Source organism: Eptesicus fuscus, chromosome 1, assembly GCF_027574615.1.
Source record: "Eptesicus fuscus isolate TK198812 chromosome 1, DD_ASM_mEF_20220401, whole genome shotgun sequence".
Classification (NCBI taxonomy): domain Eukaryota; kingdom Metazoa; phylum Chordata; class Mammalia; order Chiroptera; family Vespertilionidae; genus Eptesicus; species Eptesicus fuscus.
In genome coordinates this window covers 83487903-83515592 of record NC_072473.1, presented here as the reverse complement: position 1 = coordinate 83515592, position 27690 = coordinate 83487903, and positions in this window count along the sequence as shown.

Here is a 27690-nt window from a genome sequence, read left to right as displayed (position 1 = left end):
TTGTGTATATATACCACATCTTCTTTATCCAGTCCTCTATTGAAGGACACGTTGGTTGTTTCCATATCTTGGCCACTGTGAATAATGCTGCAATGAACATAAGGATGCACACTAGTATATATCTGCAAACATATGATTTCAAATTTTTCAGGTATATACCCAGGAAAGGAATTGCTGACTCATATGGTAGGTCTGTTCTTTTTTAAAAAATTCTTTATTGTTTAAAGTATTACATAAGTCTCCTTTTTCCCCCATTGACCACTCCTCAGCCACTCCCACCCCCCAGGACATGCCCTCAGCCCTCCTACTGTCCGTGTCCATTGGTTATGCTCATATGCATGCATGCAAGTCCTTTGGTTTATCTCTTTACTCCCCCCATGCATTCCCTCGTAGGTTGAACTGTCTGTTTGATGCTTCTATGACTCTGGCATTATTTTTGTTCATCAGTTTATGTTATGCATTATATTCAAAAAATGAGTGAGCTCATGTGATATTTATCTTTCTCTGACTGGCTTATTTCACTTAGCATAATACTCTACAGTTCCATCCATGCTGTTGCAAATGGTAAGAGCTCCTTCCTTTTTACAGCAGTGTAGTATTCCATTGTGTAAATGTACCAGAGTTTTATAATCCACTTATCTGCTGATGGGCACTTAGGCTGTTTCCAAATCTTAGCTATTGTAAATTGTGCTGCTATGAACATAGGGATGCATATATCCTTTCTGATTGGCGTTTCTAGTTTCTTAGGATATATTCCTAGAAGTGGAATTACTGGGTCAAATAGGAGTTCCATTTTTAGTTTCTTAAAGAAACTCCATACAGTTATTCACAGTGGTTGCAGCAGTCTGCATTCCCACCAGCAGTTCCTTTGTCTCCACATCCTCACCAGCACTTGTTGTTTGTTGATTTGTTGATGATAGCCATTTTGACAGGTGTGAGATGGTACCTCATTGTAATTTTGATTTGCATCTCTTGGATGATTAGTGACTTTAAGCATGTTTTCATATGTCTCTTGGCATTCGGTATGTCCTCATTAAAAAAGTGTCTATTCAGGTCCATATTTGCCCATTTTCTGATTGGATAGTTTATCTTCCTTTTTCAAAGTTGTATGAGTTCTCTGTAAATTTTGGAGATTAAACCCTTATCAAAGATAACATTGGCAAATATGTTCTCCCATGCTGTGGGCTTTCTTGTTGTTTTGTTGATGGTTTCTTTGCTGTGCAGAAGCTTTTTATTTTGATGTACTCACATTTGTTTATTTTCTCCTTAGTTTCCATTGCCTTAGGAGCTGTATAAGTAAAGATATTGCTATTACATATGTCTGATATTTTGCTGCCTATGGATTGTTCTAAATTTCTTTTGGTTTCCCATCTTATGTTTAAGTCCTTTATCCATTTTGAGTTTATTTTTGTGTATGGTGTAAGTTGGTGGTCTAGTTTCATTTTTTGCATGTATCTGTCCAATTTTCCCAACACCATTTATTGAAAAGATTGTCATGACTCCATTGCATTCTCTTGCCTCTTTGTCAAATATTAATTGAGCATAATGGCTTGGGTAAATTTCTGAGTTCTCTATTCTGTTCCATTGGTCTATATGTCTGTTCTTGTGCCAGTATCAGGCAGTTTTGAGAACAGTAGTTTTGTAATATTGCTTGATATCTGATATTGTGGTCCCTCCAACTTTGTTCTTCTTTCTCAGGATTGCTGTGGCTATTCGGGGTCTTTTTTTATTCCATATGAATTTTTGGAGAGTTTGTTCTAGATCTGTGAAATACGCCATTGGTATTTTAATGAGGATTGCCTTGAATCTATAGATTGCTTTGGATAGTATGGACATTTTAATGATGTTGATTCTGCCAATCCATGAACACGGTATATTCTTCCTTTTGTTTATGTCTTCTTCTATTTCTTTTTTCAATGTCCTGTAGTTTTCTTAGTACAGGTCTTTTACCTCAGTTAAATTTATTGCTAGGCATATTAATTTTTTGATGCAATGGTAAATGGGATTTTTTTTTAGTTTCTCTTTCTGTGAGTTCATTATTGATGCATAAGAAATTCATAGATTTCTGGGTGTTAATTTTGTTTCCAGCTACATTGCCGAATTCATTTATTAATTTTTTTTCATGGAGTAGTTTTTTTCATGGAGTCTTTAGGGTTTTCTATGTACAATATCATGTCATCTGCGAATAATGACAGTTTTACTTCCTCTTTTCCTGTTTGGATACCTTTTATTCCTTCTTCTTGTATGATTGCTATGGAAAGCACTTCCAGTACTATGTCGAACAGGAGTGGTGAAAGTGGGCATCCCTGTCTTTTTTCTGTTCGTTGGGGAAATGGTTTTAGTTTTTGCCCATTGAGTATGATGTTGGCTGTAGGTTTGTCATATAAGGCTTTTATTATTCTGAGGTATGATTCCTCTATTCCCACTTTGCTGAGTTTTTATCAGGAAAGGGTGTTGGATTTTGTCAAATGTTTTTTCTACATCAATTGATATGATTATGTGATTTTTGTCTCTCAATTTGTTTATGTGATGTGTAACGTTTATTGATTTGTGGATATTGTATCATTCTTGCATCCCTGGAATAAATCCCACTTGTTCGTGTTGTATGATCTTTCTAATGTAATGCTGGATCTGATTTGCTAGAACTTTGTTGAGGATTTTAGCATTTATGGTCATCAAGAACATTGTCTTGTAATTTTCTTTATTTGTAGTGTCTTTATATGGTTTTGGGATTAAGGTAATGCGTGCTTTCGTGTAAACCTTGGGAGTGTGACTTCCTCTTGAATATTTTGCTATAATCTGAGAAGAATAAGTTTTTGTTCTTTGAATTTTTGGTAAAACTCTCCTGTGAAGTCATTTGGTCCAAGGCTTTTGTTTGCTGGAAGTTTTTCTATTACTGATTCAATTTCATCATTAGTTTTCCGCCTATTCAGGTTTTTTTTATTCTTCCTGATTGAGTTTTGGGAGATTGTATTTTTCTAGGAATATGTCCCCTTTGTCTAAGATGTTGCATTTGTTTGAGTACAGTTGTTCATAGTACTTTTTTTTTAAATAATCCTTTGTATTTCTGTGGGGTCTGTTGTTATTTTGCCTCTTTCATTTCTAATTTTGTTTATTTGAGTCCTCTCTTTGCTTCTTGGTGAGCCTAGCTAGAGGTTCATCAATCTTGTTTATCCTTTCAGAGAACCAGCTCTTGGTTTTATTGATCTTTTGTTTTTTGTGGGCTTTTTTTTGTTTTGTTTTGTTTTTTGTCTCTGTGTCATTTATGTCAGCTCTGATCTTTATTATTATTTTCTTCCTTCTACTTACTCTGGGCTTTTCTTGTTGCTCTCTTTCTAATTCTTTAAGTTGTAGGGTTAGATAATTTATTACAATTTTTTTCTTGTTCTTTTGAGGTAGGCCTGTAGAGTTATGAACTTCACTCTCAGGACTGCTTTCACTGTGCCCCATAGATTTAGGATTGTTGTGTTTTCATTGTCATTTGTTTTCATGATACTTTTTATTTCTTCTTTGATCTCTTTGGTAACCTAATCATTGTTTAATAGCATGCTATTTAGTCTCCAAGTGTTTGATTTTTTTCATTGTTTTTATTGTAGTTGATTTCTAATTTTATGCCATATAATCGGAGAAGATGCTTGATATGATTTCAGTCTTCTTGAATTTGGGAACACTTTGCCTGTGACCCAATATGTGGTCTATTTTTTAAAATGTCTCATGTGCCCTTGAGAAGAATGTATATTCCATGGTTTTGAGGTGAAATGTTCTCAAGATAGCAATTAAGTCCATCTGACCTAGTGAGTCATTTAGGATTGCTGTTTCTTTGCTGATATTTTGTCTAGAGGATTTATGCAATAAATTTTTAGTGGTGTATTAAAGTCCCCTACCATGATTGTATTGCTGTTGATCTCTACATTAATATCTTCCAGAAGTTTTTTATGTACTGGGGTGCTCCTATATTGGGTGTATGTATGTTTACCAAAGTTATATCCACTTCTTGAATTGCTCCCTTTAGTATTACTAAGTGGCCCTCCTTATCTCGTTATGGCCTTCACTTTGAGGTCTATTTTGTCAGATATAGGTATTGCTACACCAGCTTTTTTCTCAATTACATTTGCCTGAAAAAATCTTTCCCATCCCTTCACTATCAGACTGTGTGAGTCCCTTGTTCTGAGGTGGGTCTCTTGTAGATCACAAATATTTGGGTCATATTTACTTATCCATTCACCTGTGTCTTATCCATTCTTACCCTATGTCTTTTGATTGCAGTATTTAATCCATTTATATTTAAGGTCATTATTAATAGGTATTTGTTTGTTATCATTTTTATTCTTTACTTGATGCCAGGTGCATGAAAATTCATGCATGGAGGGGGGCTCCCTCAGCCTGGCCTGCCCCCTCTCACAGTCCGGGAGCACTCAGAGGCAGGAGGTGACTCAGTGATCAGGGTAAGGAAATGCCCCCATCATACCTTTGCTGCTGCCACTGCTGGCAGCGCAAGCCTCAGCCGGCCCTGTTACCTGAGCCTCGGGCGGCCACAGGCGGCTTGGCAGCTGCCATTCAAGATTTACCTGAACCTTGGACTGACCCTGGGCGGCTGGGCAGCTGACGTCTGAGGCTTGCCTGCACCTTGGGCCAGCCCTTGGTGGCTGGGGAGTTGAGGGCAGGCCTGGCCACACTGGAAGGGCTGAAAGGACTGGAGGACTATGGCGGGGCTAAGCGGACTGGGTGCTGCCATCTTGTGGCTATGGGCACTTCCATCTTTGTGATGGTGTGATGGTCAATTTGCATATTTCCTCTTTATTATATAGGATGCCTGTGTTCCTTCTTGCCTTTCTATTTCTTCTTTTTACAGCATTCCCTTTAGCATTTCTTGCATACCTGGCTTGGTGGAAATAAACTCCCTTAGCCCCTTTTTGTCTTTGAAGCTCCTGATTTACCCTTCAATTTTGAAAGATAGCCTTGCTGGGAATACTATTCTTGGATCCAGTGCCTTGCTTTGCATCACTTTGTATATTTCATTCCATTTTATTCTGGCCTGATGTGTTTCTGTTAATAAGTCAGTTGGCAGTCTAATGGGAGATCTCTTGTAGGTAACTTTCTGTCTCTCTCTGGCAGCCATTAAAATTCTTACTTTGTTGTTGATTTTTGCCAATTTAATTATGATGTGTCGTGGTGTCAGTCTTTTGGATTTCATCTTGTTTGAGACTCTGTGTGCTTCTGGACTTCAGTGGCTTTTTTCTTCCCAACATCAGGAAGTTTTCCGTCATTATTTCTTCAAACAGATTTTCTATTCCTTGCTCCACCTCCTGTCCTTCTGGCACCCCTATTATGCAGATTTTGTTTTGTTTTGTGTTATTCCAAAGTTCACTTAGGCACTCCTCCTGCTTTTTAAGTTTTCTTTCCAGTTGCTGCTGTGCTTGGATGGTTTTCTCAATCTTGTTTTCTAACTCACTGATGCAGTCCTCAGCTTCTTCTAGTGTACTGTTGATACTTTCCATTATGTTCTTTATTGCACCTATGTCATTCTTTGTTTCTACTTGATTCTTCTTAATTTCCTCTTGATTCTTATACATGTTGTTGTATTTGTCTTCCATCCTTTTTAGTGTCCTTATAACCATTTCTCTGAATTCTTTCTCTGACAAATTGCTTGCCTCCATTTCATTTATTTCCTTTCTGGTGATTCATCCTTTTCTCTCAAATGGGAGTTGTTTCTTTGTCCTCCCATTTTTGCTGTTCCTTTTTTATTGTTTCTATGTATTAGATCAAACTGCTATGCAACTCAGATTTTTTGAGTTTGTCTTATATAGTAGATGTTTTGTGGGACCCAGTGGTACAATCTCTCCAAACTTCTGGGCTGGGTTGTCTAGGGATGCTCCCTACTTGGGATATTTCAGTTCTCTTGTTGTAGTTGGATCTTGAGTGTTATTGTCCCGTTCATGGATAGAGTCTCCTCTGAGAATGTCTGGTTATGTGGCTTGCTCTTTACCACATTGACCAAACAGCACAAAATATGACTCGACAAGACACAACACAAAGGGAACAAAACACAAATGTACTTTTGACACTAATAACCCAATATAAGTGACCACCAGAGAAAAGAGAATTAGAAGAGAGAAATGAGAGCAAAAGTGATACATAGGAAAGAAGAAAAGATAAGAGAGAAAAAATAAATAAAAAGGGAGAAAAATATATATGGGGAGAAAACACCACAGAATGAACATATAAACCAAAAAATGCAAACAACACACCCAGAAAAATGGGGGTGGGGCAGAATCTGTAGAGGCAGAGCTTATATACAGATAGTAAGGTTAAGGAATTGAATGAATAGAGTGAGGACCTTGGTTCGGTATAGAGGAGGTAGAAAGAGAATGAGTGGATAAGAAAAAAAGAAAACAAATAAAGATAAATAAAATAACAAAAAATAAATATAGAATGAAGAAAAAATAATGTGGAAAAAATAAAAAATAAAAAAACAATAAAATGAAGAAAAAAATTTAAAGAAAAGATAAAGAATAAATAAATAAAACAAAATAAAACAGTGAAGTGTCATTCTTTTCATCCGAGTTTTAATACCCCATGGGGGCTGGTTTAAGATCACACTCTTCTGCTCTGTCTGCCCCTTCTCAGTTTCCTGTTAGGTAGTCAGCACCATTTGAAGTTCCAAGAGATCCACTACTCCTCTGTTTGTGTCTATCTCCACCTCCTTGACTGCAAGCAGGTGGGACCAATCTTCCCACTCAGCCTGTCTGCCTGCTGTCCATCTTAATCTCTCAAGTAGCTGTTTCTGACAGGTCTATAGGTAGGGAGGGTGCTCTATTGCTTTCCGTGACTGAACAGCTTTTTGTCAACCCAGTCCCTGAGGGCTGTTTGGGGCTATTCAGATTTTGTGTGTCCTTTGTACCATTCAGAGTGTAGTCTGGGTCTCGCTTTATTAGCTGCCTTGAGTGGCTGGTGTTTCAGGAGAAAAATGGCTGCTTAGGTACAGATGGTCAGGAATGTCCAGTGCCAGACTCCTGGTCACCGTTCCTTGACCCACTATCCTCCACAGCCTTTCACCAGCCTTCACAAGTTTGCACCTCAGCCATGGGTGAGTGTTTTTATTTGAAAGGTCCTATAAACTGGGTTTAGCGAATAAAAACAAAGACCAAACAGAGGCAAAACAAATGCATGACTGCTAGTTTCTCTCCCCCCAGCACCACACAGCTCAGGCAGTTATTTAGGTTGCCTCTATGGACTCAGCCTCTTGCAGCTGTGGACTTGATCTAGAATACCCTGCTGCCAGCAGCCCTGTGGAATTCCTTTCCACAGTTGGATGTTACGCTTGTCTCCAAGGTATGAAGACTTGGTGCCATGCAGCTTCTTTCTTACCCTCTCGGCTCGGTGGTCTCACAACTCTCTCCAGCCCAGATCTCCAATCCTACCATTCTTTAGGTGTCCTCTGCCCTTCCCTGCTGCGAATTGTCTCACCAGCTGTGTCTACTTTGCCAATTCTGAGTGGATGTTATTCAGTTTAGATGCTCCTTCTATCTGCTCTGGGATAAGGCTCAGGACACGTCTGCCTATTCGGCTGCCATTTTTTCTCTTTCCCCTGCTATGTCTATTCTTAATTTTTTGAGGAATCGCCAGACTGCTTTCCATGGTGGATGTACCCATGTACATTCATACCAGCAGAGAAAGAGGGTTCCCTTTTTCCCACAACCTCTACAACATTTGTTATTGCTTGTGTTGTTAATGACCACTCTAACAGGTGTGAGCTGTTGTCTCATTGTAGTTTAGTTTTTTTTTGTTTTTTTTTAATTGGGGTATTATATGTGTACATATCTTACCATTACCCCTCCCACCGCACACCCATACATGCCCTCACCCCCCAGAGTTTTGCGTCCATTGTTTATCCTTATATGCATGCATACAAGTCCTTCGTTTGATTTCATAACTCCCCCACCTCTCCCTAAGTTTCCCCCTGTAATTTGAAAGTCTGTTTGATGCTTTACTGTCTCTGTATCTATCTTTTTGTTCATCACTTTATAATGTTCTTTACTATCCATAAATGAGTGAGATCATGTGGTATTTTTCTTTCATTTACTGGCTTATTTCACTTAGCATTATGTTCTCCAATTCCATCCAGGTTGCTGCAAATGATGAGAATTCCTTCTTTTTTATGGCAGCATAGTATTCCATTGTGTAGATGTACCACAGTTTTCTGATCCAGTCATCTGCTGATGGGCACCTAGGCTGTTTCCAAATCTTAGCTATTGTAAATTGTGCTGCTATGAACATAGTGGTGCATATATCCTTTCTGATTGGTGTTTCTAGTTTCTTCGGATATATTCCCAGGAGTGGGATTACTGGGTCAAATGGGAGTTCCATTTGTAGTTTTTTGAGGAAACTCCATACTGTTCTCCACAGTGGCTGCACCAGTCTGCATTCCCACCAGCAGTGTACGAGGGTTCCTTTTTCTCCGCATCCTCGCCAACACTTGTCGTTTGTTGATTTGTTGATGATTGCCATTCTGACAGGTGTGAGATGGTACCTCATTGTTGTTTTGACTTGCATCTCTCGGATAATAAGTGACTTTGAACATGTTTTCATGTGTCTCTTGGCCTTCCTTCTGTCTTCTTTTGAAAATATTCTGTTTAGGTCTGTTGCCCATTTTTTTATTGGATCATTTATCTTCCTTTTATTAAGTTGCATAAGCTGCCTGTAGATGTTGGAGATTAAACCTTTATCAGTGATAGCATTTGCAAATATGTTCTCCCATGCAGTGGGCTTTCTTGTTGTTTTGTTGATGGTTTCTTTTGCTGTAAAAAAGCTTTTTATTTTGATGTAGTCCCATTTGTTAATTTTCTCTTTAGCTTCCATTGCCCTAGGGGCAGTGTCAGTGAAGAAGTTCTTGTGGCATATGTCTGAGATTTTGTTGCCTGTGGATTCCTCTAGTATTTTTATGGTTTCACGTCTTATGTTTAAGTCCTGTATCCATTTTGAGTTTATTTTTGTGTATGGTGTAAGTTGGTGATCTAGTTTCATTTTTTTGCATGTATCTCTCCAATTTTCCCAACACCATTTATTGAAGAGACTGTCTTGACTCCATTGTATGTTCATGCCTCATTTGTCAAATATTAATTGAGCATAGTGGTTTGGGTCGATATCTGGGTTCTCTATTCTGTTCCATTGATCAATATGTCTGTTCTTGTGCCAGTACCAGGCTGTTTTGAGAACAGTGGCTTTGTAATACAGCTTGAAATCTGGTATTGAGATCCCACCTACTTTATTCTTCTTTCTCAGGATTGCTGTGGCTATTCGGGGTCTTTTTTTTATTCCATATGAATTTTCGGAGAGTTCTTTCTGGGTCTGTGAAATATGCTGTTGGTATTTTGATGGGGAGTGCATTGAATCTGTAGATTGCTTTGGGTAGTATGGACATTTTAATGATGTTGATTCTACCAATCCATGAACATGGTATGTTCTTCCATCTGTTTACGTCTTCCTCTATCTCTTTTTTCAGTGTCCTGTAGTTTTCTGCGTATAGGTATTTTACCTCCTTAGTTAAGTTTATTCATAGGTATCTTAATTTTTTTGGTGCGATGGTAAATGGGATTGCTTTTTTAGTCTCTCTTTCTGTAAGTTCATTATTGGTGTATAGAAAAGCCATAGATTTCTTGGCGTTAATTTTGTATCCCGCTACATTGCTGAATTCATTTATTAAGTCTACTAGTTTTTTTATGGAATCTTTTGGGTTTTTTATGTACAATATCATGTCATCTGCAAATAAGGACAGCTTCACTTCTTCTTTTCCAATTTGGATGCCTCTTATTTCTTCTTCTTGCCTAATTGCGATAGCTAATACTTCCAGTACTATGTCAAACAGGAGTGGTGAGAGTGGGCATCCCTGACTTGTTCCTGTTCTTAGGGGAAATGGTTTTAGTTTTTGCCCAATGAGTATGATGTTTGCTGTGGGTTTATCATATATAGCTTTTATTATGTTGAGGTATGATCCTTCTATTCCCACCTTGTTGAGAGTTTTTATCAAGAAAGGGTGTTGGATTTTGTCAAATGCTTTTTCTGCATCTATTGATATGACTATGTGATTTTTATCTCTCAGTTTGTTTATGTGATGTATCACGTTTATTGATTTGCGGATATAGTACCATCCTTGCATACCTGGGATAAATCCTACTTGTTCATGGTGTATGATCTTTCTGATGTACTGCTGGAGCCGATTTGCTAGAAGTTTGTTTAGAATTTTGGCATCTATGTTCATGAGGTATATTGGCCTATAATTCTCTTTCATTGAGTTGTCTTTATCTGGTTTTGGTATTAGGGTGATGCTGGCTTCATAGAAGGAGCCTGGAAGTGTTCCTTTCTCTTGAATTTTTTGGAATAGTCTGAGGAGGATAGGTTTTAGTTCTTCCTTGAAAGTTTGGTAAAACTCTCCCGTGAAGCCGTCTGGCCCCGGGCTTTTGTTTGCCGGAAGCTTTTTGATGACTGCTTCAATTTCTTCCATAGTTACTGGCATGTTGAGCTGTTTAGATTCTTCCTGATTGAGTTTTGGAAGGTTGTATTTTTCTAGGAATATGTAGATTTCCTCTAGGTTGTCCAGATTGTTGGAATAGAGTTGTTCGTAGTATTTTGTAACAATCCTTTGTATTTTGTCGGGGTCTGTTGTTATTTCACCTCTTTCATTTCTGATTTTGTTTATTTGGGTCCTCTCTCTCTGCTTCTTGGTGAGCCTGGCTAGAGGTTCATCAATCTTGTTTATCCTTTCAAAGAACCAGCTCTTGGTTTTGTTGATCTTTTGTATTGTTTCTTTGGTCTCTATGTCGTTTATCTCCGCTCTGATCTTTATTATTTCTTTCCTTCTGCTTACACTGGGCTTATCTTGTTGCTCTCTCTCTAACTCTTTGAGTTGTTGGGATAGGTAATTTATTACCATTGTTTCTTGTTTTTTTGCAGTAGGCTTGTAGAGCTATGAACTTCCGTCTCAGGACTGCTTTCGCTGTGTCCCATAGATTTTGGATTGTTGTGTTTTCATTGTCATTTGTTGCCATGATGTTTTTTATTTCTTCCTTGATGTCTTTGGTAACCCAGTCATGGTTTAATAGCATGCTATTTAGTCTCCAAGTGTTTGATTTCTTTGGGTTGTTTTTATTGTAGTTGATTTCCAGTTTTATGCCACTGAGATCTGAGAAGATACTTGATATGATTTCTATATTATTGAATTTGGAGAGACTTTGCCTATGTCCTAACATATGGTCTATCTTTGAAAATGACCCATGTGCACTTGAGAAGAATGTATATTCTGTGGCTTTGGGGTGAAATGTTCTGAAGATGTCGATGAATTCCATCTGTTCTAGTGAGTCATTTAGTATTGATGTTTCTTTGCTGATTTTTTGTTTAGAGGATTTGTCCAATGGTGATAGTGGGGTATTGAAGTCTCCTACTATGATTGTATTGCTGTCAATCTCTCCTTTGATATCTTCCAGGAGTTTTTTAATGTATCTTGGTGCTCCTGTATGGGGTGCATATATGTTTACCAGAGTTATTTCTTCTTGTTGGATTTCTCCCTTTAGTATTATGAAGTGGCCTGCATTATCTCTAGTTATGTCCTTCACTTTGAGATCTAATTTGTCAGATATAAGTATTGCTACCCCAGCTTTTTTTTCATTTCCATTCGCCTGGAAAACCTTTTTCCAGCCCTTTACTCTCAGTCTGTATGCGTCCTTTTTTTTGAGGTGGGTTTCCTGTAGACAGCAGATATATGGGTTTTCTTTTCTTATCCAATCTGTTACCCTGTGTCTTTTGATTGGGGCATTCAATCCATTTACATTTAAAGTTATTATTGATAGGTACTCATTTGACGCCATTTTTATTCTATACCCCTGTGTTTCTTCTTTGCTTCCTATATCTTTCTTTTTTTTTTTTTACAGCAGATCCTTTAGCATTTCTTTCATTGCTGGTTTGGTGGTGATAAACTCCCTTAGTCCTTTTTTGTCTGTGAAGCTCCTGATTTCACCTTCAATTTTGATTTATAGCCTTGCTGGGTACAGTATTCTTGGATTTAGACCCTTCCTTTGCATGACTTGGTATATTTCATTCCATTCCCTTCTGGCCTGATGAGTTTCTGTTGAGAAATCAGTTGCTAGTCTGATGGGGGTTCCTTTGTATGTAACTGTCTGTCTCTCTCTGGCCGCTTGTAAGATTCTTACTTTGTCGTTGGTGTTTGCCAATTTAACTATAATGTGCCTTGGCGTCAGTCTTTTGGGGTTCATTTTGCTTGGAACTCTGTGAGCTTCTTGGATTTGTGTGGGTTTTTTCTTCCCTATATCAGGGAAGTTTTCTGTTATTATTTCTTCAAACAGGTTTTCTATTCCTTGCTCAGTTTCCTTTCCTTCTGGCACCCCTATTATCCTGATGTTGTTTTGTTTGGTGTTGTCCCGAAGTTCCCTTAGGCTCTCCTCAATCTTTCTAATTTTTGTTTCTAGAAGCTGTTGTAATTGGGTATTTTTTTTCCATCTTGTCTTCTAGCTCACTTATGCGGTCCTCTGCTTTGTCTAGTCTACTCTTGATGCTTTCTATTGAGTTCTTTACAGCAGCGATGTCATTTTTCATTTCTTCTTGGTTCTTCTTCATTTCTTCTTGGTTCTTACTCATATTGTCGAATTTGTCTTCCATCCTTTTCAGCAACTTTATGACCATTTCTCTGAATTCTTTCTCTGATAGGTTGTTTGCCTCTAAATCGTTTACTTCCTTTTCTGGTGTTGCCTGCTTCTCTTTCCTGTGAGGGCTATTTCTTTGTCTCCTCATGGTCTCTCTTCTCCTGATGTCTGGTTATATAGATTTCTCTCTCCGGCGTTGATTTAAAGGTACAAAATACAACACAACCAGGCACAACATACAAGGCACTGAACAGAATTGTATTCACGATATTAATAACTTCCAATAACGGTAACCACCAGAGAAAGACAAATTAGGGAATAGGAGTGGAAGAGGGTGAGTAAAAAGAAAAAACAACAACAACAAAAAACAAAGAGTGTGAATCTGAACTTGGGAAAAGAGCAGAAAGAAAGAAAAAAAAAGAAAAGAAAAAAAAAGTAAGAGAGACAAGAACGATACTAAGAGAGAAAAGGGGAACAAACTATATATATGGGGAGTAAACTTCACTAGAACAACCACTATTCCCAGCAAATTCCAGCAACACGAGCCTGGAGATTAATACAAACTGCAACAGCAGCTAATATCAATTGAGGCAAGGGAAAGCAAAAGTAAAAAACAAACAAAAACAAAGCAAACAAAAGAACCAACCAAACCAACAAAAAGAATAATCAAAACAATCTCATAAAAAAGCATAAAAATTCAATCTAATCAACATTCAAGCAAACAACAACAAAAGGCCCGAGAGAAAAATAATTTTTTTAAGGTAGCGTAGAGAGAGGTTTGTATGGATTTGGAGCAGGGGGTTGGGAATTGGATATATAAGTAGGGTGAAGTTTTAGCAGAGAGTAAACTGAAAAAGTAGGGAAAATCTAAAGCCAGAAAGGGTTAAGATAAACTGGGGACCAAAAGGGGAAAGGTTAGGAGGAGAGTGATGGCATAATGTTAGCTTTGAGATAGGGTAAAACGATTGTAAGGGAAAGATGCAAATCGAATGTAGGACAGTAATCCAAAAATAAAAGAAAGAGAAAATCAACTGACATTAAAAAAAAAGTAAAATAATAGTAATAATAATGCTGATTGAAAATAAAAATGTAATAATTAAAAAGGTGAAAATCAAGTGAGGAAAAAGAAAAAAAATTTACTTTCTTAAGTAAAAGATGCAAAAAATGAAAATAAAAAAAATAAAAAAATGAGAATAAAAAATTTAAAAAATTGAAAAAAGAATTTAAAATTTAAAAATAGGAAGACTAAAATGTGCAGTAGCGGCTGTCATTCACTTCCTCTATTATTCTGTTTCGTACGCCTGTTTCCCAGTCTGGGCAGTATTTCAGTTCACCTTCATTCCAGGGCTCCTCAGTGTTGGAAGCCAGTCCTGCTTTTTAAGCAGGCCGTGTCTTAATTTCTCGTATTTATTTTTTATTACACCAGAGACAATTAGCATTTCAGCCCCTGGGTGGCAGTGTTTCTGAATTGACTTCCGGGCCTCTCTAGCTTTTTTTTTTTTTTCCCCCTCTATGGCACTCACTACAGGTTTGTGGAGGTGTGCGCCTCAGAGCTGCCTCTGCGATGGTCACACCCAGCTCTGCTCCCCAGGTTCCGAAAAAACAACTTCCCCCTGCAGTCTTTCAGGGCCTTTCCATCTGGGTTTTTCTATGTATTGGACTTAGCAATCAGAGTCTGAAAGAGCCCAAGTGTGCGGACAGTGGGTCTGTGTGCCAGACTAAGGATACTGCACTCCTTTGAAAATTCTTAGTCTGACCCTCCTCGTTAGACCAAAATGAGTTTCTTTCAATAGGTCACTTCTGTTAGCAGCTCAGAAGACCCCCCTCCACATTCACGGATCACGGCAGTTCCAACTGCCACCGATTTTTCTAGGCACAGACCTCCCGGTTCCTGCCGGTCCTGCGGCTGCCCTCACCCAGCGCTTCCCTCACCCACCGCGGGGATTAGAATCCACTCCTTATTTCAGGTGAAATCTGACCTTTCCGTGGTGCAGTGAAGAGTTCCTTTGAATCCGAATGTTTGCGCCGATAGGGGACCGGTGGTCTGGTGCTTGCAGCAGTTCAGTGTTTGCAGTTGTCGCGGAAAGTCAGGTTTCCAATAAAATCCTCCTTTCCTTGCAAGATGGCGAGGCGCCCGGTGAGCCCGCATCTCCGGGAGGGGACCCAGCCCCTGTGGGTGCTGCAAGGTCAGGGGAACACTGCCCAGCACTCCCCCGCCTTCTCCTGGAGTTTAGCTGTCCCTTGGCTTGCCCACATACACTCCCTCTGCGAGCCTCTGCCTCTCCCACTCTCCGCCCCAGGACCAGACTCCAAACCCAACTCTATTCCGTCGCCATTTTTTCCTAATCCTGTAGTTTAGTTTTGATTTGCATTTCACTAATTGCCAGTGAGTTTGAACATCTGTTCATATATCTATTGGCTCTTCAGATGTCTTCTTGAGAAAGGTGTATTTGCAGGTCCTCTGCTCACTTTTTACACTTTTTGATTGAATTGTTTGTTTGGTGTTGAGTTTTATGAATTTTGTATATATTTTGGAAATTAAATCTTTGTCAGAGCTACTGTTTGCAAATATCATCTGCCATCTGGTTGGCTGCCTCTTTGTTTTGTTTTCAGTTTATTTTACTGTGCAGAAGCTTTTTAGTTTGATATAGTCCAATTCATTTATTTTTGCTTTACTTTCCTTGCCTTGGGGGTCACGTTCATAAAAAAGTTTCAACAACCAAGATCGATAAGTTTGGTACCTACATTTTCTTCTGGGTAACTTATTGATTCTGGTCTTATCTGTAGGTCTTTGATCCATTTTGAATTAATTTTTGTACATGGGGACAAACTGTAATCCAGTTTCATTAATTTGCATGTGGCTTTCCAGTTTTCCCAGCACCATTTATTGAAGACACTATCTTTACTTCATTGTGTGTTCCTGGCTCCTTTGTTGAAAATTATCTGTCCATGTACATGTGGTTTTATAGCTGGACTCTCTATTTTGCTCCATTGATCTGTCTGTTTCTCTGCCAATACCATGTTGTTTTGATTATCATGGCTCTGTAGTATAATTTGAAATTAGGCAGCGTGATACCTCCAGTTTAGTTCTTTTTTCTCAGGATTGCTTTGGCTATTTGGGGTCGTTTGTGGTTCCATACAAATCTGATGATTTCCTGTTCTGTTTCTTTTAAAAAAAAAGTCACATTGGGATTTTGATGGGGATTGCATTAAATTTGCATATTGCTTTGGGTAATATGGCCATTTTAACTATGTTGATCTTTCTAATCCATGAGCACTGGATTTTTTTCCAAGTTTTTGTGTCTTTTTCAATCTCTTTTATTAATGATTTGCAATTTTCAGTATATAGGTCTTTCACGTTCTTTGTTCATTTTTTTCCTAGGTATTTTATTATTTTGGTTGCAATTGCAAAAAGAATTGTCTTACGACATTTTAGAGCTGGAACAATTTCTGTCATTTTCTTGTGGATGATGGAATATCTAATCTGATGGTGCACAGTACTGACCACATCAGCACCTCATAAAGTTCAGCTAACTGAGTTATGCTCATTTTAGTGACTGGACTTAAAATGCCTCAAAAAAAAAAAAGCTACCCTAAACATACTCCCTGGAAATCCAAACCCCTGGAACCCCCAAGTAGCCTTAAATCCAAAATCCCTGTCTGGCTTTAAATCCTAATGCCAGAAAATGTGCCCTACTTTGAGGTTCATGAAAATACCATCACTGAATACACTGGGAATGGGACTATTTTGCTGGAAAAAATAAAACAATTCATCATTATTTATACATTTCATTAGAGTACTAATTTGGCAAACTATTGCATGATCTGCATGAATGGAAAGAGCTCTTAAGCTAGACTGATGGAGACATGACAAAAAACAGAAGAAAGTTACTAGAGCTCAGACCTCAGGCATGCTTCTTCTCAGCAGCTCCCCCCTCTCACCAACTGAAGAGCTGTGTTTATGACCCATTCCAGAGGACATACATGGCTAGCCACATTTTATCCTGAGGCAAAGGTTGCCTGCTGGATATAGGACAGGCAATATCCAAGAAGCCCCTTGCTCCAAACCCAGCTGTCTGTTGCTATAACTACAGTCCCTGAGCAGGTTTCCCTCAAGGCTTTGTCTAGGCCCAGGGCTCTGAAGGAGAGGCCAGACAGCTTGGCTTATGGCACAAGGAGAAGCCTAAGCCAGAGTGCTTGTGAGGGTTAATTGAGAAAAATATCAAGAACAGGCACAGGCTGTGATTGGTTGAAGGAAAACTTAGTAGAACTCCCCTCTCCAGGCATTTCTGCAAGGGCAAAGACATAGGGACAGAACATTTTGAAAGCAGATGTTTGGTTGAAGGATAGCAAGACTAAGTCCCCTTCCCTCAGTATTTCTCTGAAGGTGGAAAAGTGAGGACAGAATTTTTTGGAAAAGAGCTATGTAATAAAAAGCAGAACCTATCAGAGAGGCTGTTACTAGATAGGGAGACTGATTATCATATAATAGAGGCCCGGTGCATGAAATTCGTGCACTCAGGGGCATCCCTCAGCCCAGCCTGCACACTCTCAGTCTGGGAGCTGCCACTGTGCTCACCAGCCATGAGCCTGGCTTCTGGCTGAGCAGCATTCCTCCTGTGGGAGTGCACTAACCACCAGGGGGCAGCTCCTGCATTGAGTGTCTGCCCCCTGGTGGTCAGTGCATGTCAGTGACCGGTTGCTCTGCTATCAGGCCGAAACCAGCTCTCCCACATCCCCTGAGGGGTCCCAGATTGTGAGAGGGCACAGGCCAGGCTGAGGGACCCCACTGGTGCACGATCAGGACCGGGGAGTGGCCACAGGAGGGCTCCAGGGCATGTCCTGATCGGCTGGACCCCAGCAGCAAGCTAACCACCCAGTTGGAGTGTCTGCCCCCTGATGGTCAGTGCATGTCATATCGAGCAGTTGAGCGTCCTTATCATATCATTAGCATATTACGCTTTGATTGGTTGAACGGCCAACTGGATGACCGGACACTTAGCATATTAAGCTTTTATTATATAGGATGATTGTGATTCTCAAGGTTCTAAATAGACAGCAAACCAACTCCTTTTCTTATATGGATTTTCTTTCCTATATTAAAGCAAGCATTCTTCAGCTCTTTCTGATTGTAAGCCAAATTATGGGATCAATTTATTTGCACTATCTTGCTCCCTTTCTGCTTCTCCTTTCTCTCTTTATATTTTAAGATATGGACTCTCTACATCCAATCCCAAGGCTAGAGTGTGTCAACTACAGACACTTCTTAAGCCAGATAGTCAACAAATTCATAGATGCAAAGTTGAAGAATATTGTATTGTTGCGGGGAAGAGAAATAGAGTGCTAAGTAGAGTGGAAAGAACAAGAATGGTATTATAAAATAGGTAACACAAGGTTAGGACCTGGCAAAGAAACTGACAATACCCCAAAGCCCAGGGGAAAGCTTAGGCTCTAGGTGAACATGGAAATTAATTCAAGTGAACTTTGAGGCTGAATGAGATAGCTTTGGGTTCTGGCAAATATACTTAAATGCTTATCTGAAGGAAGAGAGGATTAAGAAATAATTGCCAAAAAAAAAAAAAAAGAGAAGTAATTACCAAAATTGCATCTAGCAATGTGTTTTTTTTTGTTGTTGTTGTTTTTTTTAATCTACTAGTTGTCTGATCCATAGGAGTGAATGCTTATTGAAAGAGGAGGAGAAAACTTTTACCTCCAAAATTAATCCAATTGATATTGGATTCTGAATGAATTAGTTATGGGATATAATCCATATAAATAACCCCCTATCTTAAGAGGAAGAAGGGGAAAAGTCACTCCCAAAATACATGAAGTGGTGTTTGTTTCTAGACTAGTTATATGTATTGTATAATATTTGCAAGTAAATGCTTATCTGAAAGAGGAGGGAGATAAATGCTAATACTAAAATTAATTCCAGTGACAGAGGATCCCAGGTAGTGATGGGGTCTGAAAAATGTAAGTAAATGCTGATTTGAAGAAAGAGGGGAGAAAGTATCATCCCAAATTAATTGCAGTGGCATTTATTTCTGGAATAATTATTAGTGTTGTCTGATTCACATAAGTAAATGCTTACTTGAAGAAAGAGAGGGACAAAAGTCACCACCAAATATATGGCCAGATAAGCTGCATTATGTACCACTTGTTTATTGAAAAGTCAATGTGAATGTTGCTGGCATTGGTTTTTGTCCCAAAATGCCATTTTGGTGATGAAAAATAGGTAGACGAATGAAAGAGTCTCTTCTTATGAGAATACCAGGTGTGGTAAAGGAAAGTCATAATAGACAAAGTAGTAGTCTTATACTAGGCAGTAGGTCATAGTGGAAAAGAAAGTGGACCGCTAAAGGGGGGCAGGAAACTCCAGCTACAATGGTAGCGGATGAGAAATCTGTTAATGGACAGGAAATTCCAACTACAATAGAAAACAAATCTTCTTTCTTAATGGACAGGAAAGTGGGTAACTGCACAGCCAGGGAATACTAATTGTGGACGAGTAGCCAGAAATCTTACAGTGGAAAGAGATGTGATAACTAGGAGAGGGCAGAACATTCCAGGTAGCCAGGAATCATTTAACAGGTCTTCAGGTGGATAGAATTGTGTGAAGATAGTGGCCAACCAACCATGATCTGCAAGGTTAGCAACATAGAGGCAGATATCTTAAAGACTGGACTGCAGAACTTTTGAGAGAAGTGCCAGTGAGCTGTGGAATTTTTTACAATATTCCTACTTCAAAGCAGCAATACAAGCATCAGAATCTGAATTGAAAGCCAAAGCTTTTCTCTAGATGGGTGAGACACCAAAAAGTAAGTTAAATTCATTATAATGATTTTAGGGAGCATTTGTGTGTGGAGTTAGGGGGAGAGGATTAGGAACTGTGTTTCATTGTTCTGAGCACTAAGCTCCCATGAGATGACAGTTGCAATGCACAAAAGGAAACTACGGTATTCAGAGTGCGTTTAGTCATAACATGCTCTAGGCTTTTCTCATGGTGCTAGAAGGATGGGAACACTAATAATACCAATGAATAGTTAATAAACATTTTTCAATCCAGAGATTTATTTTCCTATTAGGGAGCATTTTGCATTCAATGCTTTTCTAGAAATGACAATACCGATTTTATTTTAAGTGTAAATATTATTAATTTCAGAGGTAAAATCTGTCCCTAACATTTATCAGAAACAGAATCCTTACCCCCGACCCCCACACACTTCTTAGTTGAGTGTTTCATTATACAGTAAGTGAAACACTTCTCTAGCTCTTTACAGAACAGTATCTCATGTTTCCAAAACTATGCTGGAAAAAAAATCTCAGGAATAGCAGCTTCTTGGAATACCAGTATTGGTATACTTAAGTAAAACATATTTTAAAGTATTTCTTAAAGTGCTAATGTAACTTAATTTTATTTCTCTTAAAGCATTTTTATTTATTTATTTATTTTATTTTTTATTGTTTAAAGTATTACATATAGTAGTACATATATCTCATTTTTCCCCATTGACCTTCCCCCAGGCTCCCTTACCCCCTGTCACATGCCCTCATCCCACCCACCCTGCCCAGTGTCTTGTGTCCATTGGTTGTGCTTATATGCATGCATACAAGTCCTTTGGTTGATCTCTTTCCCCCCTCCCCAACACTCCCCAGCCTTCCCACTGTAATTTGACAGTCGGCTTGGTGCTTTACTGTCTCTGTATCTATCTTTTTGTTCATCAGGTTATAATGTTCTTTATTTTCCATAAATGAGTGAGATCATGTGGTATTTTTTTTTCATTGTCTGGCTTATTTCACTTAACATAATGCTCTCCAGTTCTATCCATGCTGCTGCAAATGGTAAGAGTTACTTCTTTTTTATAGCAGCGTAGTATTCCATTGTGTAGATGTACCATAGTTTTCTAATCCACTCATCTTCTGATGGGCATTTAGGCTGTTTCCAAGTCTTAGCTATGGTGAATTGTGCTGATATGAACATAGGGGTGCATATATCCTTTCTGATTAAACCCTTATCGGAGATAACATTGGAAAATATGTTCTCCCATGCAGTGGGCTTTCTTCTTGTTTTGTTGATGGTTTCTTTTGCTGTGCAGAAGCTTTTTATTTTGATGTAGTCCAATTTGTCTATTTTCTCCTTAGTCTCCATTGCCCTAGGAGCTGTGTCAGTAAAAATATTGCTATGACATATGTCTGCTATTTTGCTGCCTATGGAGTCTTGCAGGATTTTTATGGTTTTCCATCTTCCATTTAAGTCCTTTAGCCAATTTGAGTTTGTTTTTGTGTATGGTATAAGTTGGTGATCTAGTTTCATTTTTTATATATATCTGACCAAATTTCCCAGCACCATTTATTGAAGAGACTGTCTTGACTCCATTGTATGGTCTTGCCTCCTTTGTCAAATATTAATTAAGTATAATGGCTTGGGTTAATTTCTGGGTTCTCTATTCTGTTCCATTGGTCTATATGTCAGTTCTTGTGCCAGTACCAGACAGTTTTGAGAATCATGGCTTGGTAATATAGCTTGATGTCTGGTATTGTGATCACTCCAACTTTGTTGTTCTTTCTCAGGATAGATGTGGCTATTAAGGGTCTTTTTTTAAAAATTCCAGATGAATTTTCGTAGAGTTTGTTCTAGATCTTTGAAATATGCCATTAGTATTTTAATAGGTATTGCATTGCATCTATATATAGCTTTAGGTAGTATGGACATTTTAATGATGTTGATTCTACCAATCCATGAACATGGTATGTTCTTCCATTTTTTAATGTCTTCCTCTATCTCTTTTTTCAATGTTCTGTAGTTTTCTGAGTACAGGTCTTTTATGCCCTTAGTTAAGTTTATTCCTAGGTATCTTAATTATTTTGGTGAAATGGTAAATGGGATTTTTTTTTCATTTCTCTTTCTAAGAGTTCATTATTGGTGTATAAAAAGGACATAGATTTCTGGGTGTTAATTTTGTATCATGTTACATTGCCAAATTCATATTTGAGGTCTAGTAGTTTTTTGATGGAGTCTTTGAAGTTTTCTATGTATAGTATCATGTCATCTGCAAATAAGGACAGTTTTACTTCTTTTCCAATTTAGATGCCTTTTATTTCTTCTTGTCTAATTGCTATGGCTAGTACTTCCAGTACTATGTGGAACAGGAGTGGTGAGAGTGGGCATCCCTGTCTTGTTCCTCTTCTTATGGGAAATGAGTTTAGTTTTTGCCCATTGAGCATGATGTCGGCTGTGGGTTTGTCATATATGGTTTTTATGATGTTGAGGTATGATCCTTCTATTCCCAATTTCCTGACAGTTTTTATAAAAAATGGGTGTTGGATTTTGTCAAATGCTTTTTCTGAATCAATTGATATGACTATGTGATTTTTGTCTCTCAGTTTTTTTATGTGATGTATCACATTTATTGATTTGTGGATATTGTACTATCCTTGCATCCCTGGAATAAATCCCACTTGGTCATGGTGTATGATCTTTCTAATGTATTGCTGAATCGTATTTGCTAGAATTTTGTTGAGGATTTTGTCATTTATGTGTTCACCAAGGATATTAGCCTGTAATTCTCTTTTTTTGTTGTGTCTTTATCTGGTTTTGGGATTAGGGTTATGGTGGCTTCATAGAAACAGCTTGGAAGTGTGCCTTCCTCTTGAATTTTTTGGAATAGTCTGAGGAGGATAGGTTTTAGTTCTTCTTTGAATGCTTTGTAGAACTGCCCTGTAAAACCGTCCAGAACAGGGTTTTGTTTGCTGGAAGATTTTTGATCACTGTTTTAATTTCTTGGGTAGTTATCAGCCTATTCAGGTTTTTTTTTTATTCTTCTTGGTTGAGGTTTGGGAGCTTGTGTTTTTCTAAGAATATGTCCATTTCATCTAGGTTGTACATTTTGTTGGAATAGAGTTGTTCATAGTATTTTTTCATACTCATTTGTATTTCTGTGGGATTGGTTGTTAATTTCTGATTTTGTTTATTTGGATCCTCTCTCTTTGTTTCTTGTTGAGTCTAGCTCAAGATTCATCAATATTGTTTATCCTTTCAAAGAACCAGCTCTTGGTATTACTGATATTTTGTATTTTTTTTGTTTTTGTTTTGTTTTTTGGTTTCTATGTCGTTTATCTCTGCTCTGATCTTTATTATTTCCTTCTACTTATTCTGGGCTTTTCTTGTTGCTCTATTTCTAACTCTTTGAGTTGTAGGGTTAGATAATTTATTACCATTGTTTCTTGTTTTTTGAGGTAGGCCTGTAGAGCTATGAACTTCCTTCTCAAGACTGCTTTCCCTGTGTCCCATAGATTTTGGATTGTTGTGTTTTCATTGTCGTTTGTTGCCATGATGCTTTTTGTTTCTTCTTTGATCTCATTGGTAACCCAGTCATTGTTTAATAGCATGCTATTTAACCTCCAGTTGTTTGATTTTTTAAATTGTTTTTATTGTAGTTGATTTCTAGTTTTTTGCCACTGTGATCTGAAAAGATGCTTGATATGATTTCTATCTTCTTAAATTTGAAGAGGCTTTGCCTGTGTCCCTACTTATGGTCTATCTTTGAAAATGACCAATGTAAACTTGAGATGAATGTATATTATGTGGCTTTGGGATGAAATGTTCTGGAGATGTCCATTAATTCCATCTGTCTAGTGTGTCATTTAGGATTTATATTTCTTTGCTAATTTTTTGTTTAGAGGATTTGTCCAGTGGTGTTAGTTGGGTATTAAAGTCCCCTACTATGACTGTATTGCTATCAATCTTTCCCTTGATATCCTCCAGGAGTTTTATTTTTTTTAAAATGTATTTCGGTGCTCCTGTATTGGATGCATATATGTTTACCAAAGTTGAATCTTCTGTTGGATTTCTCCCTTTAGTATTATGAAGTGGCCTTCCTTATCTCTTGTTATGTCCTTCACTTTGAGATCTAACTTGTCAGATATAAGTACTGCTACCCTAGCTTTTTTTTTTTTTTTCATTTCCATTCACCTGAAATACCTTTTTCCATCCCTTCACCTTCAGTATGTGTGGGTCCATTTTTCTGAGGTGGGTTTCCTGTAGACAGCAGTTATATGGGTCATGTTTCTTATCCACTCAGCTACCCTATGTATTTTAGTTGGGTCATTTAATCCATTTACATTTAAAGTTATTATTGATAGGCACTTGTTTATCGCCATTTTTATTCTTTATGCCTGTGTTCCTTCTTCATATCCTATTCTTTTTATAGCAGACCCTTTAGCATTTCTTGCATTACTGGTTTGGTGGTGATAAACTCCCTTAGTCCTTTTCTGTCTGTGAAGCTCCTAATTTCACCCTCAATTTTGATTGATAGCCTTGCTGGGTACAGTATTCTTGGGTTCAGACCCTTCCTTTGCATGACTTTGTATATTTATTTCCATTCCCTTCTGGCCTGATGTGTTTCTGTTGAGAAATCAGTCGCTAGTCTGATGGGAGATCCTTTGTAGGTAACTTTCTGTTTCTCTTTGACCGCTTTTAAGATTCTTACTTTCTAGTTGGTGTTTGCCAGTTTAATTATAATGGGCCTTGGCCTCGGTCTTTTGAAGTTCATTTTGTTTGGGACTCTGTGAGCTTCTTAGACTTGTGTGAGTTTTTTCCTCCCTATATCAGGGAAGTTTTCTGTAATTATTTCTTAAAACAGGTTTTCTATTTCTTGTACAGTTCCCTCTCCTTCTCACATCCCTATTATGAGGATATTGTTTCATTTCATGTTTTCCCAAGGTTTCCTTAGGCCAGTAATGGGCAACCTTTTGAGCTTGGTGTGTCAAACTTCGCCAAAAAACTGAGCATAACTCGGGTAGTGTGTCACTTTGAGGAAAAAACTAACTCCAAGACTCTAGTCGCAAATGTTTCATCTTCAGGAGCAGCAAATGTTTCATCCTCGGCATGCGGCCACGTGTCATCAGAAATGGCTATGCGTGTCAGTGCTGACACACTTGTCATAGGTTCGCCATCACTGCCTTAGGCTGTCCTCTTGATTTTTAAGCTTTTTTTCTAGATGCTTCTCTGCTTGGGTATTTTTTCCTACCTTGTCTTCTAGCTCACTGATGTGGTCCTCTGCTTCTTCTAGTCCACTGTAGATGCTTTCTATTGAGTTCTTTATATCAGCGATGTCATTTTTCATTTATTCTTGGTTCTTCATTTCCTCTTGATTCTTACACATATTGTTGAATTTGTCTTCCAACCTTTTCAGTGACCTTATGACTATTTCTCTGAATTCATTCTCTGACATAGTGCTTGTCTCCATTTTGTTTACTTCCTTTTCTGGTGATTCCTCCTTTTCTTTCGTATGTGGGCTGTTTCTTTGTCTCCTCTTGATCTCTCTTCTCTGGCTGTCTGGTTATGTAGTTCTCTCTCTCCTGCATTGACTTAAAGGCACAAAATACAACACAACAAGGCACAACACACAAGGCACTGAACACAAATGTATTCACAATACTAATAATCCCAAATAAAGGTGACCACCAGAGAAAAGAGAATTTGGGGATTAAAAAAAAAGAGTTAAAAATGATATTGAGATAACTAAAAAAAGTAAGTGAGAAAAGAAAGAGAATAAAAAATAAGGGGGGGAAACTATTTATATTGGGAGAAAACTCCAATAGAATAACAACTAATCCAAAAAAAATGCAAACAACTAACACCCAGATATGAATGCAAACTACAAACAACAACTAATAACAAGTGAGGAGGGGAAAAACAGAAGAAAAAAAGAGAAACAATCACACAAACAGACAAGAAAGCCAATCTAATTAACAATCTAACAACAACAACAGGACAGACAGAAAGAAGTGCAAAACAAAACAAAACAAAACAAACAAAAAAAACCCATAAATATAAAAACAACAGTAACAAAAACCAAACCAAAAAAGGGAAGAGAGAAAAAAAATTTGGATATTTAAGAAAGAAAAAAGAGAAGTGTGTATGGCCTTGGAGCAGAGGATCAGAAATTAGATATATAAGTAGGATGAATTTTTAACAGGGGGTAAAAAGAAGGAATACAGAAAATCTAAAGCAGGAATAGGGAAAGAGAAACAGGACAACAAAAGGGGTAAAATGAGGAAGAGAATATTGGCATAGAGATAAAGTTGAGATAGAGTAAAATGATGCTAAAGGAAAAATGAAAGTAGAATGTAGAACACTAATCCCAAAATAAAATAAAGAGAAAATAAAATTAAACTTAAAAAAGGTAAAATAGTAGTAGTAATAATACTGATTAAAAATAAAAATATAATAATTAAAAGGGTAAAATTAAGTGAGAAAAAAAGAAAAAAATATTTCCTTAAGTAAAAAATAAAAATGTGCAGTAGTGAATGTCATTCACTTCCTCTACTGTTCTGTTTGGCACTCCTGTTTCTTGTCAGGTAGTCAGGAGAGTATTGAAATTCCCTGTGTTCCACAGCTCTTCTGTGTCGTATGCCACAATCTTGTTTTGAAGCAGGCAGTATTTCTTTGTTACTCAGCCTGTCTGTGGTTGTATTTACACAAGAGTCAGTTTGTGATTCAATCCTTTGGTGGCAGTGTTTCTGTATTAACATCTGGGCTATAAGTTCTCTCTACCCAGTATTTAGAATTTGTTTTCCCTGCTTCACTTAATACTGGTTTGGGGTATGGACTGCCCAGAGCTTGTTTTCTGATCATTTTTCCCCGCTCTGATCCCCAGGTTCCACAATAACAACTTTCCCCTGCAGTCTCTGAGAGTGTTTTTAATTGGGTGATCCTATGTACTGGGCTTAGTAATCAAAAGCAAGGATTTAAAGCGCAAAAAGAGCCAGAGTAAGCACGTAAACTTGCCATTTTTTCACCCCAGCAGTGCACACGATTCTCATCACATCTGTGTGCATGTCTTTTTCCCCTGGCATAGCACAGCCGGCTTACTGGTAAAGCTTCAGGCTGCTTTTTTTCCCCAGCCCAGCTATGGGTCAATTTCTAGAGTTCTCTTCTGTTAGCAGCCCTGTGGACCCCCTTCCACATGTGCGAACTATGCTGGCCCCAACATCCACAGATTTTGTGGGGCGCAGACTTCCTCTGAACCTCTAGATCCCACTGCGTGTGTTTCTTCCTTCAGCCTGGATCACAGACCTCACCTTTCTCTGGGCGAAATCTGATCTTTCCATGAGAAGGTGCAGAGCTTGTCCAAGTTCGTGTATTCACGCTGCTTGAGAATTGGTGTTTGTGGGTTTGCTGCTGGTCTCTGGGTGTAGTGGTTGTGGGGTCCCGGGAGGTATTCAATTCTTCCGGATTGAAGGTAAGACTAGGCTTATGATCACAACCACTCTCCCCTTCAAGATGTCATGGTCTCTGCGGCAGAGCTGGTCACTCCAGGAGAGATTTCAGCAGCAGTGGAGGCTGCTTGGTCAGGGGAGCATGTTCTGGCAGTCCCCAACAGTCCTTTGGGATATAGCTGTCCCTCACTCACAAATAGACACCCCCCATACATCCACACACTCTCCTTTCATTCTCTCACTCACACACTATCTTGCAGCCTGCCTTCCCATTGGCAGCCATCTTCCTATCCAGGAATGTTTTTTATTATGTCTTTCTTCTCTCACTCCCCTCCACCCTCCCCTCTCCCCCTTCTCTTTCATTTTCTTTCTTTCTCCCCTTTTTTTGTACCAGGGTTCTAAATAAACCCTGAGTTGTTCTTTATATTCTAAGCAACTAGACTATTCCAGACCTGCCTAACTATATAAAATTATGTATATTTTGGGTGGGATATTAGTATCCCGCTGCTATCAAATGAAAAGATAACATATATGAAACAACATATAGTGATTTTTCTCTCTTTTTTTTAATTGTTTTCAATTTTAGTTTACATTCAATATTATTTTGTATCAGTTTCAGGTACACAGTATAGTATTAATAAAATCATATACTTTACAAAGTGATCCCCCTGATATTTCCAGTACCCAACTGGCACCATACATAGTTTTTATAATATTAGACTACATTTCCTATGCTGTATTTTATATCCCCATGACTATTTTGTACCTACCAATCTGTACTTATCAATGCCTTCACCTTTCATACCAAGTTCTC